This window comes from Cryptomeria japonica, chromosome 6 (genome assembly GCF_030272615.1).
Source record: "Cryptomeria japonica chromosome 6, Sugi_1.0, whole genome shotgun sequence".
Lineage (NCBI taxonomy): Eukaryota > Viridiplantae > Streptophyta > Pinopsida > Cupressales > Cupressaceae > Cryptomeria > Cryptomeria japonica.
This window is the reverse complement of record NC_081410.1, coordinates 435,723,743-435,742,677: the sequence shown is the minus strand read 5'-3', so window position 1 is coordinate 435,742,677 and position 18,935 is coordinate 435,723,743.

Sequence of the window (18,935 nt, the reverse complement as noted above, 5' to 3'; positions counted from 1 at the left end):
AATATCCTTGTTGGCATTTGTAGTTGATAATGGTTTGAGCCTTGATGGGAGGAGCATCATACTTGTCCCATTGTTTAACTAATTGGTTGGAGACACCCATGTTAACAAAAATTTCAACCACCTTATTACCCTCACAATATAAATGGATTATGAGGATTTCCTCAAAGGAATTAATTAAGCTAAGGATTCCCTATTAAGAGTTTATATACTCCAACTCGTACCATGCAACTATTTGAGGCACTGGATTATGTTAAGGGCATCCCCTTCTAACCAAACTTTTTTGTAGTCATAAAAGTGATTGGTGCAACACAAGGAGAGTTACAGGGGAAGAACAACAAACTCCAACTCTATTGATTCATAAAATCACATATACAACCCAACCCAAGCATAAATAATTTATCCTACACAGTTTCCCATTACATTATCGCAAGCTTACAATATTTATATGAAAAAAATGAGTTTTCTAGATCCACAAAATCTAGAACAAGCTAACCAATATAACAATTACTATGAGAAAACTTAACAGAATGTGAATTCAGATAGAATTTGTTTGGTAGAAAGTTTCCCTTAGTCTATGATTGATATTTCTCTTCCATTAGACTCGCAAGGAATAAAAAAAACTATTCATGGACTCGTATCCATGAGTGCATCAATACTTGCACCATCCTTGGATATGTCTAGAGTTGTCATCCATGTGGAATCTTCAAGTGGGTGTCCCTTCCATTTGACCGAGTACTGAAGATACTCTTTGCCTCTTGTTTTCATGACCACTTTCTTGTCCAAAAATGCCCTAGGTTGCTTTGGTGTCTCTTTGGGAAACTATTGCTCCCTCTCAACGATCTACTCTTTACCTATTTAAGGAGCTTGGACTATGTGTTCGTTAGCATTGGAAGGGTATAGATCTACAACATTGAAGATAGGAGAAATTCCAATGCCTTTTGGAATTTCTATCTCATATGCATTGCTAGAAAATATCCTCACAACCCGACAAGGACCAATTTTCTTAGTTTTCAACTTGTTGTACTCACCCTTTGGAAACCTTTCCTTTTTGAGATGAGAAAGAACAAGATCACCAACATTAACTTTGACCTCTTTCCTCTTTTTATCAGCTCTCTTCTTGTACTTGATAATACTTTCTTCAAGTTTCATTTTCACCTATTCATGCAAGTCTTGCATCATAGTTGCAAATTCTTCACCATCACCACTTTTTGTCTCTATTTTACCCAAATTACTTAGCTCATAAAATCCTCTAGGATGCATACCGTACATGATTTTAAAGGGAATCATACCTATACTTCTATTATGGGAGTCATTATATGCAAAATATGCTTGTGCAAGCACCAAATCCCACTATTTTGGATGCATATTGATCAAGCTTCTCAAGATGTTTCCAAGGCTTATGTTGACTAATTATATTTGACCATTAGTTTGAGGATGGTAAGATGAACTAAAACTCAAATTAGTGCCCAAATTATTCCATAGATTCCTCCAAAAGTGTCCTACAAATTTATTGTCTCTATTAGAGACAATGCTCCTAGGAAGTCCACGTAGTCTAACTATCTCTTTGAAGAACAAATTGGCAATGTTAGTAGCATCACTTTTTTTTTACATGGAATGAATTGAACCATCTTAGAGATCCTATCAAATACTACAAAGATTGAATCATGCCCCATTTGAGTTCTTGGTAGACCAAATATAAAGTCCATACTTACTGAATCCCATGGCTTATTAGGGATTGGCAATGGCTGGTATAAACCTATATTTTGGTTTCTTCCTTTGGCATGTTGGCACACTTTACACATATATACAAACTTCTTAACATACCTGGCCAATAATAGTGTATACTCAATTGGTCTAGTGTGTTGTTTTTCCTAGAATTCCCTAGTAGGCTACTACTATGTTTCTCTTTCAACAAATTCTCTCTCATGGGACTTCTTGGAATGAAAAGTTAGATTCCCCTGAATATTAGACCTTCTTGTATTATGAAATCCATCCAAGGACTTCTATCCCTATTAAGAGGATTCACACATGCTTCATATACTTCCTTGAAGTCTGCATCTTTCTTGTACATTTCCTTTAAATCATCAAATCCCATTATGCTTACTTCAGACTCCTACATGATCAAGCTCCTTCTACTCAAATAATCTCCAACTTTGTTAGTTTGACCATTTTTATGCTTGATAACAAAGGTAAAATTTTGCAAAAACTCAATCATTTTGCATGCCTATGATTTAATTTGGTTTGGTTACTAATAACTATAATGCATGGTTATCAGTATACAAAACAATTTCTTTAGGCATTAAATAATGCCTCCATTTCTTCAAAGCTTGCACAATAACATAAAATTATTTGTCATGTGAAGACTACTTCTTTTTGGCATAACTGAATTTCTCACTGTGATAAGCAATTGGCTTACCTTCTAGACTTAGGACAACACCTATAGCATTCCCACTAGCATCGCATTCAACTTTTAAAAAAGCTTAATAAAATCAAGTAAAGACAAGATAGGTTCTTCTGTTATTTTCTTCTTAAGCATTTGTAAACTCTTATTAACAACTTCAGTCCAATGAAATGTCTTTTTATCTCCTTTGATTGTATCCACTATTGGAGCACAAATCCCACTAAAATTCTTTATAAATTTTCTAGAAAATCTTGCTAGACCATGAAAAATTCTTATCTTGAAGACATTACTTAGTGTAGGCCACTCTATTATGGATTTGACCTTTTCCTTGTCCATTTTTAAACCTTCTTGTGACACAATAAATCCTAAGTAGATCAACTCTGTCTTCATGAAAGACACTTTTTAAGATTAATCAACAATTTCAATTTTTGTAACTTATCCAAAACCATTCTCAAATGTCTAAGGCGCTCCTCCTATGATTGACTATAAACCAAAATATCATCTAGGTAACAAGGACAAATTTGCCCACGAACTCTTTTAGTACCTCATTCATGAGTCTCATGAAGGTACTTGGGCATTTGTTAACTCAAATAGCATCACTAGCCATTCATAGAGCCCATCATTTGTCTTGAAGGCTATTTTCCATTCATCACCCTCTTTGATTCTTATCTAAGGATATCCACTTTTTAGATCTATCTTAGAAAAATACCTTGCACGACTTAGACAATCATCAATTGAAGGCAAAATAAATCTATACCTGATTGTAATTTTGTTGATTGCTCTTGAATTTGTACACATTCTCTAACTTCCATCCTTCTTTGGACTCAACATTGTTGGAACAACACAAGGACTCAAACTTTCTCTTAGCAATCTTTTGTCCAACAACTCTTGTAGATAATTCTTGATTTCCTCGTTTCCCTTTGGAGTCATCTTGTAAGTTGCTTTGTTTGGCAGAGTGGCTCCTAGAATGAGGTCTATATGATGACTAATGCTTCTTATTGGAGGTAATTCATTAGGTAAGTCATTCATGACAATATCAACAAGCTCATTAAAAAAAAATTGAATTTATTTAGGTAAATCATTCAATTTTGTGCCAGTAATGATTGTCCTTGGTTTACCAATTACTGTAAAACTTACCTCCTCATCCCTGATTTTATGCAAGAATTATTTTCCACTCATCATCATCACTCTTGAGCTTGGCTCAGGAACAACATGTTCTTCTTTTAGGGGTGTAAGAATGTGCCTACCATCATGCATAACCTTTTTATCATATTTCCAACGTCTCCCAAGTTTAATGTGACAAACATCCATGGGCATAACATCACACGTTGTTTGATCTTTGTAAGTTCCTATTTGGAAGACCACCTTGCACTACTCATTGACCAAGAGTTGATGCCCCTTTTGCAACCATGATACTTTGTAAGGAGTAGGATGCATTACCTTTTTCAAGCATAGTTTCTCCACCATCTCTGTTGAAACAAGATTGTCTTTGCTCTCACTGTCTATGATGACCTTGCAACACTTTCCTCCACTCCTGCATGTTGTTCTAAATAAGTTCTTCCTTTGAGGTGGTTCTACGAATTCCTTGTTAGGTTTAAGTAATACACTCTTCATCAAGAGTAACTCACCAACTTTAGGTGGATCTTTATAAGTCTCAGGTTCCTGTATGTCTTCCTCCTCTTCACCTTGAACTATATGTGCACTCCTTTGACTTGTGGTAGGATTATTTGGACACTCATAAGATCTATGACCATATTTATTGCATTTAAAACATTTGGCAAAAGACTCTCTATCTCTACCTCTTGAATAAGACCTTCTTCCCCTAAAATAATAATTACCTTAGAAAGATTGTTCCTAGTGATGTTAGCTACTAGCTTCTTCTTTTTGAGATTGCTACTGACCTCTACCACTTTATGATCCTCTTCCTCTGAAACTTCAACTTTTCCCTCTCGAGCTATCTGCTTGTTTCCTAGATAGGTTCTCCTATGCTTTGAGAGCATACTGGTATGCTTCTTCTACTGTTCTTGGAAACAAAAGGTTAATTTCATCTTGAATATTATATCTCAATCCATTGAGTTATTGGGCCAACTTTTCACGATCATCTTTAATATGACCAACTCTAACGGTCAACCTATAAAATTCTTCAATATAATCCTTAACTCACATTTCTTTTTGTTTAAGATTTTGTAATGTTTTTGAAAAGATTAAGTTGGTGATCTTTCTAGGCAAGAATTTACCTTTTATCTTAGCCACCATACTTTCCCAACTATTGATCTTGGCCTTGTCTTTCTATCTCCTTTAATCTTGTATCCCATCCCATGAGAGGGATGCATGACCCTTTAATCGGATTACTGCAAATTTCACCTTTTGTCACAACCCTCCTTTATCTCCTTTGGATTTAAATACAAACTCTATTATATTTCTTTTGGATAAATTATTGAATGAATATTATAAAGGAATAAAAATAATAAAACACACACACACATGAAAAATATAACTTTTTTTCTTAATTGTTTATTTAAATTTCCTCACCCAAATTATGGCACATGTTGTAGGAAGAATAAGAAGCTTCTAGAGGCTTCTCCACCACCTTGCATCTAACTCCTCCCACTAAGTCTAATCAATTTGCATGAAGGCCAAATTGGGAGAGATTCTCTTTCTTTTTAATTAAAAATTTAAGTAGTGGAATTTGGGGATTTTTCTTATAAAAGATATACAAGTTTTCAAAAAAGGGAGTTGGTTATTCCATAAAGAAATTCTTCAAGTAAATTTTTCTTTTGTAGTCATGTTTCATTTTTGAAGAATAGCTAAGATTTTGCTTTGAAGGACTTCTTCAAGTTTGAAGGATCAAGGGAGATTCATAGGGGATTCTACACCATTTTCAAGCATCTAGGTTCTCATGCATCTCATCCTTGCTACAAATTAGATTAGATTAATTTGTTTAAGAAATTAGATCCATTAGTTTCAAATTTTTGATAAGAAGTAGATTAATTTGTTAAGAAATTAGAATCATTTGTTTCAATTTTTTTGATAAGAATTAGATTCATTTGTTTCATTTAGATCCATTAGTTTCATAAGAATTAGATTCATTTGTTTAAGAAGTTAGATCCATATATTTCAAATTCTTGATAGGAATTAGATTAAATTGTTTAAAATTTCTTATTAAGTTTTAAATCGATTCTTGCTGAAGAACTAGATTAGAACCATCTTTTTTTTTTTTTTTCCTTTCTCTAGAATCATCTCTCTGGTTATTGATTAGAAATCTGAATCTCATCCTTTAAAGAGATTTCGCTGAGATTATTTCCTCTGTATCTAGTTATATAAATTCTTTGTAGAAAAAAAAAATTAGTTGAAAGTAAGGATAGATTTCGCTGCGATTATTCTAAGTTTCTCCCTGTAATATTTAAATCTGTATGATTATTCTTTTTATCTCTGTGAATAACTCTCCGTGAAGAAGCAAAATATAAGTTTATCTCTGTAAGTTTTAGATTGAAAATCAGATTAAAAACACACCTTATGAGCTTGCATTTACCAGCATAATCATCTATCTTTCATGACTGGAAACGATTATTTTCTCTGGACTGTTTATCTCTGAGAATAAACCTATGTGAGGAAGCAACATATATGTTTATCTCTGTAAATTTTATGAGCTTGCATTTCCCAGCATAATCATCTATCCTTCATCTTCCTGGATTGTTTATCTATGTGAATAACTTTCTGGATTATTCACCCTGTGAATGAATCCTTATTGTTTACTTTAGTATTTTTATCCTTTTAATCCAAAATCTACTTTCTGTACCCATTTAAATTAAACTGTAAATTAGAATTTATATATATAGTGATTATTCCAATGTTAACATATTATATTAACTCCACATTATCATTATAGCGTACTGCATTTATTTTAGCACGGTCTCTGAAAATGTCAGAAGTACGCAAGGTGGCGGTAATTGAGACCACGGGGTTAATGGTACCCCCCACTACCCTACAGTCACCGTAAGTGGCCGCAGGGGAGTGGAGGGGACCATGCGGCCCCCTCATCCCCTACGGGCCTGCACATGCAGGACCGCAGGGGGTGATGGGACCCGTGGTCCCCGCCCCTAATTACTATTATAAAACAATTCGCCTTGTTTAATGATTGACTTCGATGAAACTTTTAAAATCGTTTTAATTAAAAATTTAAGTAATTTTTTCTATATATATCATTTTAAATTAAATTTAAGATAATTCCTTTTTTATTTTATATAATTGTTTAGTTAAATTTTTTTTTTTTTTTTTAAATTAGCAAAAAGATTGAAATCAAATTATTGTTTCAATTCCTTTAGGGAATTATTGGATTATTTGATCAATGATTTTGATTTACTTAAAAAACAAATAAGTCTTATTATTTCAATTTGATCCAAAAAGTATAAGCTAATCACTCATGTGGAATTAGTAACTCTATAATTAATTAGTCTCGCGATAGGAGAAAACATTTCTGCATTTTGTATGTAAATGATGTTACTTTTGCATTGCATTTATATTATTTTGCATTCTTTATCTTCATGCAATTGCACGTAAGTTCACAATTATCATTACCATGCCAATACATGTATTAATTCGTTTAATTGTAGAATAATGATATTTCTCTTTTTCAAATAGTATTTAAAGTTTAAATTATGTACACCCATTATATCTCAAGCATGATGTTTCATAAGCTCTTAGTTTAGAAACTAATCAAAGGAAGTTGGAAAACCAAAACTAGCAACGTTCGGTATATACGGTGCCTCTGGGTCATGCTTACAAGTAATGCCGTCGTGTTGAACTATTACACTTAATGCCTAATAAAGCTGCATCAATGACGTCTGTGGCATCGTCCCTATAAATCGTCGAGGAGTAATAAGGGACACTTGGAAGTTAAAATCCAAGGGGCGGGTAATCCCCCTTGGATCGATAATTTAATAAGATAACTTTTAAATGATTTTCACATCTGTTGAGATAAACCGTAGTAAACCCCTTTTAGGGATGGTCAAGTTGAATGCTCTCATGAAATTGATTTCTTTTTTTATCTTGAAGGGATATTGGTGATTTGCAATTTGGTCAAGGGTGACGCTCGTGATAAGAATTAGGATCTAGTTATTTTTAGGCCACAAGCAATAGGCCATCTTGAGCCTTCGCTTAAGTGCTACCATCGTGGGTAGCACCCGTAGAGAAACTGTCTGGGACATTGACCCTAGAAAGGGTTGCGTACCCACAAATCAGTTTACATCAAACCATAGAATAGAAAATAGAACTACATACTTTACGCCTTGATCCCATGCTGAAGCGGGTATGTAGGCAGTCTTGGGACGGAGTTGTCCCTTGTACTCAGGCGTTCGTGGGTGGGGTCTAGGCTTGGTTGAGTAAGAATCCTAATTGAAAGATAAGATAATTAAATTGAAAAAGAAATTCAATGTATACTCGGAAGGAATCCCGTATGGATTCGCTTGACTTCTTGAGGCTTTAAGCCAAATTCCGAGGCGGAATTCAAGCTTGTATTATTTAATTACTCCTAAGGACAGCGACCTCGGTGCACTTTTGTTAGGAGAGTGTAGTACTTAGTGAGTGGCTCAGGACCCGAATGGTCCCGATGAGTCTAAGTCTCTGGCCAGAGCATCTCCTATCCCGTTTGAATAGATGCCTACCCCGTATGGGTAGATGCCTATCCCATTTGGATAGATGCCTACCCTATATGGGTAGATGCCTATCCCGTATTGGATAGATGGAATCTTATGTCCCGTATGGACAATTGCCTAACCTGTATGGTTAGATGCTCATCCCGGATGGATGAATGCCTAATCCTAAATGGATGGATGCCCAGAGTATGCAATTGAATAAAACATAATGATTACATTAAACAAACCAAAAAAAAAGAATACTCAATTTTGTTGATTCAATTATGGTGGGTTATTACACCTTCTTTTCATTAGTGACATTTTTGTACTAAAAATATTTGTTCATTGCACTCATCCAATCGATCAGCTCCTCAACATCCAAGATACCTTCATATATAGGTACCTCCAACTTAGGTTTGGAATTCACTCCTAGAATCGCTTTGACGATTTTTGTTTCAAATCCATCTACCTAAAGCCCTGTCACTTCTTCTTGAGGTTCTTCCTCTCCATCACAAACATCTCCCATGTCAATACCTCCTCCTTGCACAAGTTCCATAGCCTATAACCATGCTTGCATGTGTCTCATCTCTTTTAGGATCTCTGCATTTGCAACATGTCTTCCCAACCTCGTCCTCTTCCACGAACTCTAAATGCCATCTCACACCTGTAAGAATTACTTCTTTTTCTGGTACTATAAATGGTATAGGATTAAGAAATAACTTATTTTTCATACAAAATCCTTAAGGCTTTCAATAACCAGACTTTGGGTCAACATTACAATGACATAACACATATGATGACCGAAATTAAAACTCTCCTATACATCTTGTACTTCTCACAAAATAAACATTTTGGAATCTAAGTGAAATTTTCACAGACTAGTGTACACTATCATGAATGTAACTTGCAACCTCCTCAAAATTTAAGTGAAACCATCATGGTATTATATCAGACAAAACATAATAGGATTGATTATGTGCGTTTAGTTCATAGAGAAGTGGATAGCCATAAGACCAATAGTTAATGCTATTGAAAATGCATTACCACTAAACAACATGATACTCAACATACACAGTTATTTATGCACTGCCGGACAAACCCAAATAAGTCCTTTAACTGTATGCTTGAATTACCTCTTCTGGCTTGACTTTTTCTCAGACTACAAATGCTCACAAAAGAATAAGGAAAGAAGATACCGAATGATTCAATGGTAGATCCAACCAATCTCACAGTTGTTGATGCATTTTCAAGTGGACATCTATCTTGTTTGGCTTTGATACCAAAAACTGGTGCAGAGTTACAGGGAAAAAAAATTAAAAACAAACAAACTCCAACTCTATTGATTCATAAAATCACATATAAAACCCAACCCAAGCAGATATACTTTATCCTACACACTTCCCCATTACATGCTCGCAAGCTTACAATATTTATATGAAAAAAAAAGGAGTTTTCCAAATCCACAAAATCTGGACAAACTAACCAATATAACAATTACTAACTATGTGAAAACTCAGAAGAATGCGAATTTAGATAGAATCTATTTGGAAGAAAGTTTCCCTTAGGCTACGATTGAGATTGCTGCCACTTAAGTGATCCAATCTTAGTGCATTATAGGTTATTGCAATTTCAATACAGTGGTTTGACGGTAACATCTATCCAGCACTCAAAATTTACTATTGACTGTATTTAATAATTAGTTGGAAAAAAAAACACTCCTTGTATTTTAATTTTTAATTATTTAAAAAACATGATCAAATGGTAAATCTGGATGCTGGATAGACAATGTCATACCTAAAGAGAGTGTCACAACTGAAATAAACCTACCTCTATCATCTCTTAACACTCATTAGGTACTAATAGGTCTAGGATTTCTCTTAGTCGAAGGGTCAATTGTGCATAGAATGGCCTAGAAATCATCTAAATTTAAGAATAACTTAGTTAAGAATTGAAATAAATACTCCAAAAATAAGTCTGAAAAAAAATGTCATAACAAATAATATTGTATAGATAAAGGTAGAAATTTGTGTGTGATACTATCTTATTTGGTACAGCCTCTATCATTAAAAATAAGTATTGGAAAAAAAATCTTTAAAAATAAGTATTGGAAAAAAAATCTTGGAAGACTATGCTATTGTTTATAAGTTGCACATTTGAAAAGTGTGTGAACCAATCTTCAATAAAATATGATAGCTATTCTAGGTGGTACCTATGCTCCATCTTAATGACCTGTCGATCTAACTATTGAGAATGTCATTCTTACTTTCTAGAATACTGTCCTAAAAGGGATCCAAAGAAATCTTGCATGTTGGAAAGGAAAACTTTTAAGTTAAGTTGGAAAGTTATTGCTTCTCAAAGCTTCTCTAAGGTAATCTAGTTCATTTTCTTTCTTTATTTAAAACAGTAAAATACATAGATGAAATGTTTGAATAATTTCAAAGGATATCTAATTGGACTAGAGTAAACTAGAGTAGAGAAAAAGTAGAGATTGACTCTTGCTAGTTAGGATAAGGTCTAATATCTTAAGCCTTTTGGGGGCCAAGAATTAAAAAGATACAAGTAAATAACAAGGATTTGTTGGTTAATATTAGTGGGGGCTTAGCCAAGTATCAAGGAGTGCGAAAAATATGACTTTCTTTTTAGATGGTATCCCTAAGGAATTTATAATTTGGAATAATTTTCTTAAATCTAAGGGGTTGTTGAGGAAAAGAATCAAGTCGAAAATTGGTAATTGGATGAATATTAGATTCTGAGATAATAGTTGGCTTGAACAACAATATCTTATGTCACATCTCATGTTTAGTTCTTTACAATGCCCTTCAATTTTAAAAACATTTTGTCTCTCTAGTGAAATATTACTTCTATAAATAAAATTTAATAATTAATGGAAAAACCTTTGAAATTTTTTGTCAAAATCAATGTGGTTTAATCATTATTGCTAGTTAATTACAAAGAAAATTCCTTGACTATAAAATCCCAAATTTTCCTTCTAAAGATGAAATTGTCTAGATTCAAGATAACAAGGGTGTATTCCTAGTTAAATTTTCTTATGGGTTGCTTCTCAATCCTCCCACTATGGTTTTCTTGAGGAAGATATGGAATCATAAAATTCTTCTCAAAGTTAATTTTTCTAGTGGGTTACTACACATAATAAATCTACTAGGAACAAATAATTGATCAATTATTCTTCCATTGCATCCTCTAAGTCCATTTGGAAAAAAAAAATTATTGGGTCATGAATAACAATATGTTTAGTTTTGTGAAATTTTGGTATTATCATTTCTCTCATCCCATCATCAAGGAACTTTGGGAGTATGTACCTCCTCATCTAGTTTGGGGGTTTAGGAGAGGAATAATGTCATATTTTGTGACACTAAGAGTACTTTTGATGAGGTTCATTTTTTCTTTATAAACTTGCCAAAAATGTGTCCATTTCCAAAATCAAGAAATGAGAAAGTCTTCTTCATTTTGGAGAAGTGTGTATCGTTAAAATCTAAGGTATTGATAAAGATTTGAATAAGGTGGGCCTAACTATAAATATGGCTTGTGCAAACACCTATTGGAACCCCCCTTGGTTAGGTTAACTGAACATTAATGGATTATCTAAAGGTAATCTTGGGGTGGATAGTAGTGGAGGTATATTTAAATCACATAAAGGGGAATTGGTTACTATTTTTTTAGGAATCTTGGGTATTAAGACCAATAACAAACTAGAAGCCTTAGCTACTATTTGGTATGGAATTGGCTTCTCTAGGTGATCAAAAAACTAAAATTAAGAGATTCAAAAATTATTATTTAAACTATTTGTGGCCTATTTGTTTGGATGAAATATTAGAGATATTAAATTTATGATATGCATGGCCTGATGAACAACCTTATTGATTTTGTATGTTCTACATATCTACTATGAATGAAACAAGGTAGTGGATGCTTTGGCCAATGACAAAATTAATATGAATTAATTGTACTATTGGTGTAGGATTATAGACCTTTCTAATAATATACCTCCTCTACTTAAAAATGATTTTTTAAAATTGCTCATTAATAAGATTAAGACCAAGGTGAGGAGTAAGATTCTTTTAAATAGTTTTTTATTTGGGAGAATTGTTGACATATGTATCATTTTAATGCTGATTTGATGGTTGTTATCATCATATGGAAAACTCATGTGAGATATTACAAAGAGGCAACTTAAAGGTACTACAATTTTAATACAATGATTTACATTGCACGAACCATTGGGCCTTACCTAAAATAAAGAGGAATTATAATTTCAAAAACAACACAAACTTTAAGTGGCATTTTTTCACCTCATTTCTCATTAATGAGTACAATGGATTCTCTTGAAATACCAAATGTATTCACTTTGGAAACCCTACCATTCCCCAACTTTCTGGTTGGTATCTAATATGTTCTGTGAATTAAAAAATGAGTGGAGATAGGTGTCAAATAGAGCCTATTCCTTGCAAAGAGTTTTAAAATGACAAGACCTTATGGAATATATGCAAAGAAGGAATTCCCAGTCCTTACTTGCAATATTTGAATAGTTTCGATCAAGTTTTTTCTATCCAATTTCTGAAGTCTTAGAATAGAAGGTTTGTTCAAATTGGTAGTGTTATCTTTGAAGTTACATAGGAAGCCATTTTTGCTTCTACATGGATAAAAAATGATAAGTGAAAGGTGCATTAATGATGATGAAAGCATAAACTATTTCTTAAATGATGGTGAATGTGTCATCAAATTTCAATATAGCTTCAATAGGAAAAAAATACCATATCCATGGGACCAATTAAGATGGATGTTAAATATTCTGCTTTATAAGGAATATGCAAATTTCTCTCCCGTTACCATTTCTCCATTCTAAATTATTTGCATCATAAGGTTTTTGCTCAATTTTCCTTTCTTCCTTTTGAACTCTGTCTAGAAAACACTATGAAGGAAGCTAAGAATTATTGCAAAAAATACCCTAGTAGACCAATCATTCCCATTCATCAAGAACTTATCCTGTATCTATTTTAGTTCTACTCAACCTCATATCCAAAAAACCATAAAATTTAGTTTGGTGGATAGCTCTCTTAAGATTGACTTAACATACATGGAAAAAAAAACTTGTTAACTATTTGTCAAATATTTTTGGCCTACATGCCTCTATTGATGCCAAACCTTCATTGAGACCATAGGATTTATCTCTTGGCGGGAATAATAGTCAATACAAAGGGGGATCTACCAAAAATCAATATCCCATTTTATTAAAGAAATCCTATGTTGGGAACAATCTGGGTCTTTGGTAGCTACTACTTCATATAGAAAAGGCCCAAAAGGTAGAAAATATACCTAAGAAGAGGGATTAGTTGAGGGATTTGTTCCCTTAAATAATCACCAACGTGTCTAGATGAAGAGAAGCTAACTAAAACATGGGATGAAGAAGTACATATGAATCCTATAACTATGAATGCTACAAAAGAAAAGTGAAGGAGGGGACATATTCTTGTGGGAGTCAATTTGTGGAGAAAGTAATATTCAAACTTTCCCCTATTAAGACAAGTGATGAGGGAAAGGATATAGAGATGGATCATGGGAAGCATTTAGGTAAAATGACCATGGTTAAGAGACCTAATAGACTATTGGAATCCAAACCTTCTAATATTAGGGAAACTGAATTGTCAAGTGACCCTTTGAATTTAGAGAAGGATAATTCTAGTGAGAACACTGAGCTAGAGGATAACACCCTTAAGCACACTCCATCAATGAAATGGGAAAGAAAATTTTATTTAAAATAAAAGAATTCTCCTTATATAACTCTCATTATAATATACTCTCTAGGTCACTAATACTAAGGTTCAAGTCCTACAATCCCTACGATTGATGAAGATAAATAGAATCAATGCTCCCTCTAAGGTGAAACAACTACCCAAGTTACAAAGTTGAAGAATAGAATGGAGTAAATGGAAGAAAATATGAATAATATGATAACATTTATTATTATGGTTATGAATATGTTATTTACCACACTTTTATTATTGTGGGACAAGTATCGTAAGAAGCAACCTCTAACCTCTACATAGAGAATGATGATTTCTTTAAGTCATTATTTGAGGTAGAGGGAAAGTATTTTATCCCTTAGTGATTCTAAATGATGCAGGAGCATCCCTGGTTCATGGAAATCTTGCATCAACCAGAAATATTTTTCTTTTTGTTTTGCTTTATGTTTGCAGTTTCAACATTTCTTTCTACATGTACCGGATTTGGCTCACCTGATCCTATGGAGATTTTGCATGAAGACTTGGCCATCTACCTTATTCCCAAAACGCGAAGCATTTGGATCATTTTCCAGCAAGTTATCGCTACCAATTTCCATGATAGTTTCCTATTATCAGTTGACAATTTCTTGTTACCGGTTGCCTAGACCTATTTGCATTTGCGACCTACCAGATCTCTTTTATAACTTGCGGAGCCCTGAGTGTTGATTCCGATGTTCCTTGGCATGTGGACAACCTTTTCCCATGATTTGCACTTCATCCTTTGGATTTTCCAAAAGGATTTCTTTAGCGAAGGCCAACTTTGTTGGTTTTGCACGTTAGGTCTTGTTCTTCGGGTTTTGATCACTTTTTGGGCCAACTGGATCCCTTTGGATTGTATAAATGATTGTAATTGAGAATTAGAATGCAATCAAAGTTGGAACAAAGAACATAGATGAAAAATCTATAGTTTTGAGGTTCCAGTTGTGACCTATTTGTACTATGATCATGTTCTAGTAGCCCTGTGAGCCGGTTTATATAACCCGGTTGTTACCAGTAGGTTGTAAGTAGTTTTCATGTTATAATTCAATCTATTTTGTATTGTATCCATCATATCCTTGTGTTTCTATCATGTTTACTCTTGTTGAACAGTCTAAACTGATCTCTTCAAGGTTACTCCTTACCAGTGACTGTATCAAGTGGTATCAGAGCAATTTTTCATTCCGGTTGTCTTGAGAATTTTGTTGTAGGGTGGTGGACTGTGGATCCAACTTGTAGCTGCAGAGCATTGGTGAAAGATGGCACGAAGAGGAACTAGGAATGGTGGTGCGTGGGGAATGCAAACCCTTTTGTGATAGAGATGTTATGAGGGATAGAAGCCCAGTTGGAAATTGTGGAGACAACACAAAGAAGAGGCCAACATATTGAAGATGTAAGAGAAGATGAAGAAGAAGAAGAAGCCCTGACAGAACAAGTAAACCCACTAGCAGTTGATCCAGATGAAGAAAGGTTTTTGAGGGTTTTGAGTAGGGTTAATACTAAACCACATTTTACCCCATTGGAATATGATGGAAAGTTGGATATAGATGAATTGATGGATTGGATCTCAAAGATGGAAAAGTATTTTGATTTTGAAAACACTGCAAAGGAAAGGAAGGTGAAATATGTCTGTACCCGATTGAAAGGTCATGCATCTCTTTGGTGGGAACATTTGCAGGTTGATAGACAAAGTAAATATAAAGAGAAAATCAAGACTTGGGATCAGATGGTTGCTAGGTTGAAGTCAAAATTTATACCGGTTGATTATCAAGTGAATCTATTTCGGAAGTTGTAGAATTTGAGACAGAAGGAATCTAGTGTGAAGGAATACACCAAAGCATTTTACAAGTTGAATATCAAATCCGGACATGTTGATGATGAAGTTGAACAAGTTGCAAGATATTTGAATGGATTGCAGATGTCTATACAAGATGAACTCAATTTAATCAAATTACAGAGTGTTGAAGAAGCTTACCAGTATGTCCTGAAGGCTGAAGATAAGTTAAACAAAAGACATGAGCAGAGGAAGAGAGGCAGAGGGGGAAGGTTTACTAGAGGAATATTTCAAGGAGAAAGACGATATATCAGAGGAAGAGGTACTTGTACAGACCAGAACAAGGACAAGGAAGTAAGCAAAGAAGGTAATTCATACCGAAAAGATGATAAAAATTTCTATCAGACGAGAGAACCGGATGGCTACCAGAATGAGAATTTTGGAAGACAAGACAAGAAGACATTTAGAGGTACTTTCTTTAAGTGTGGAGGAGAACGACATCGTGCATTCAAATGTAAGAAGACATAGAATACCAGAAGAGAAGCAGTGGTGGAAGAAAACCCCATCGGATCAGCTAACAAACCAGAAGATGGAGAATTGTTGATGATGATGAGAGTTTTTTGTCATACCGAAGAAGATGAAGAGCCCCTGCAGAGGATAAATTTGTTCAAGACTAGATGTAAGGTATTCGGTAAGTGTTGTAAAGTTGTTATTGATAGTGGTAGTTCAAATAATCTTGTTTCAGAAGAGATGGTGAATAAGTTAAACTTGGAAATATTGAGACACCCTAAGCCTTATCCGATAGCATGGATTCATGATGAACATAAGTTGTTGGTAAGTGAGCAATGTTTGGTGAAATTGAAAATTGGGAATTATCATGATGATGTCTTGTGTGATATTATGCTTGTGGATATTTGTCACCTTTTGTTGGGTAGACCTTGGCAGTTTGATAGATAGGCAATACATGATGGGAGAAAGAACATATACACTATTGTGGCAAATGGGATGAAGCAAACCTTGTTACCCTTGGAGGAACCTTTGAAGAGTGAAGTCTGTACAAATGCTAGGATCTATTTGGTGGATGGAAGGAAATTCCTGGATGGAATGAGCCATGAGAATGTATGTTTTGCCTTAGTTCCTAAAAAGATTGAGAAAACGAAACCAGAAGAAGAACAACCAGAGGAGGTAAAGGAATTGTTGACAGAATATGAATACACCATTTCAGATAATGTGCCTAATGGATTACCACCAGTAAGAAGTATCAATCATTGTATGGATTTGATTCTTGGAGCTAGTTTTCCTAACAAAGTTGCACACCTGATGACATTGACAGAGAATGAGGAGTTAAATAGACAAGTGCAAGAGTTGTCAAGAAGAAAGCTTTGATCAAAGAAAGTCTGAGCCCTTGTGCAGTACCAACAATGTTAGCACCTAAGAAGAATGGAGAATGGAGGATGTGTATCGAGTCCAGATCAATAAACAAGATCACAGTGAAATACCAATTTCCCTTGCCTAGGATGGATGACATAATGGATTGTTTGAGTGGAGCCAAATACTTTACAAAGATAGACTTGAAGAGTGGATATCATCAGACCAGGATCAAAGAAGGAGATGAGTGGAAGACATCATTCAAGACAAATGAAGGATTGTATGAATGGTTGGTGATGCCTTTTGGGTTAACTAATGTACCAAGTAATTTCACGAAGTTTATAAATGAGGTATTGAAGAAATTCTTTGGTAACTTTGTTATTATTTATTTGGATGACATTCTAATTTTTAGTAAGACAAAAGAGGAGCATTTGTTGCATTTGAGACAAGTTTTGCAAAGGTTAAGAGACGAGAAGTTGTTGATAAATATTAAGAAGTGTACTTTCACGAAGGAAGAGTTAGTCTATTTGGGATTTGTGATATCTGAGGATGGTTTGAAGATGTTCCCTGAGAAGGTAAAATCAATTGTTGAGTGGCCTACACCGAAAAATATTAGAGAGGTAAGATCATTTAATGGATTGGATAGTTTCTACCAGAAGTTCATTAGAAATTTCAGTTTAGTTTGTAACCCTATGACTGAGACCATGGGGGAGATAAGAAGGAATTCAAGTGGACCACCAAAACAAACAAAAGTTTTGAGTTATTGAAGCAGAAAGTGACTAAGCAACCCGTGTTAGCTTTATCGGATTTCAAGAAAGTATTTCGAGTTGATTGTGATGCAAGTGGAATGACAATTGGAGAAATCTTGAGTCAAGAAGGGAGAGCAGTAGCTTATTTTAGTGACAAGTTGAATAATTCGAGGAGGAGATATTCAATATATGATAAGGAATTCTATGCCATAGTTCAAGCGTTGAAGAAGTGGAGACATTACTTGTTGCCTAAGGAGTTTGTGTTGTATAGAGATCATCAAGCCTTGTAGTATTTTAACAATCAGAGTAAGTTGAATCAGAGACATATGAGATGGGTAGAATTTTTGCAGAGTTACACCTTTATGTTGAAGCATAGAAGTGGGAAATCTAACAAAGTTGTTGATGCATTGAGTAGGAGAAAAAATTTGTTGACATAGATGACAGTGACAATATTAGGATTTGAAGAGTTAAAGACCTTGTATGATGATGACCTGGATTTTGGAGAACCTTGGAAAGCATGTAGAGAATCAGTTATGGTAGATAGGAGTAAGTGGTTGGATTGTTTGATTCAGGATGAGATGTTATTTAGAGGAGTTTAGTTATGCATACCTAATAGTTCTATGAGGGAGAATCCGATTAAGGAGAAACCTAGTGGAGGATTAGCCGGACAAAGTGGTATCCTTCCACCAAGTAGCCACATCCTTGTGATGCGAGATGGAGCAATCTGATGCTAAATGACCTATAGTAAAGCATTTTATGTAGTGAAAGGAGAGGCCCTCAAAATCCAATGATTGAGTCCAAGACCTATCCCCAACCATAAGGACCACATCCCTAGGGAGGGGCGAGGATATATCAATGTCCACTAGGGTGCGAGCAAAGGTGGAGTGGCCCATGGAACATGTGGCATCATCAACCATCAAGAATCAGGAAAAAGAGTTATTGATGATCTCATAGCAAGAGTTATCCCAAAAATGAAGAGGAAGATTTAGAAGGCGAACCCAAACTAGACAGACTTTGATTGGTTCAATGATGCAGTCACCGACAAGGAGAGACCTCAAGGAGATCAGTCCAAACCAGTTAGCAAGAGTAAACACAACAGAATCACACAGATATGATGGAGGAAATGCATAACAGATAGTTTTATTGCATGAAAGTTAATTACATCCAACTGGTAACAACCGGGTTACAACATACCATCATACAGGCCTGGTAGAATAGGTCACACTGGGACAT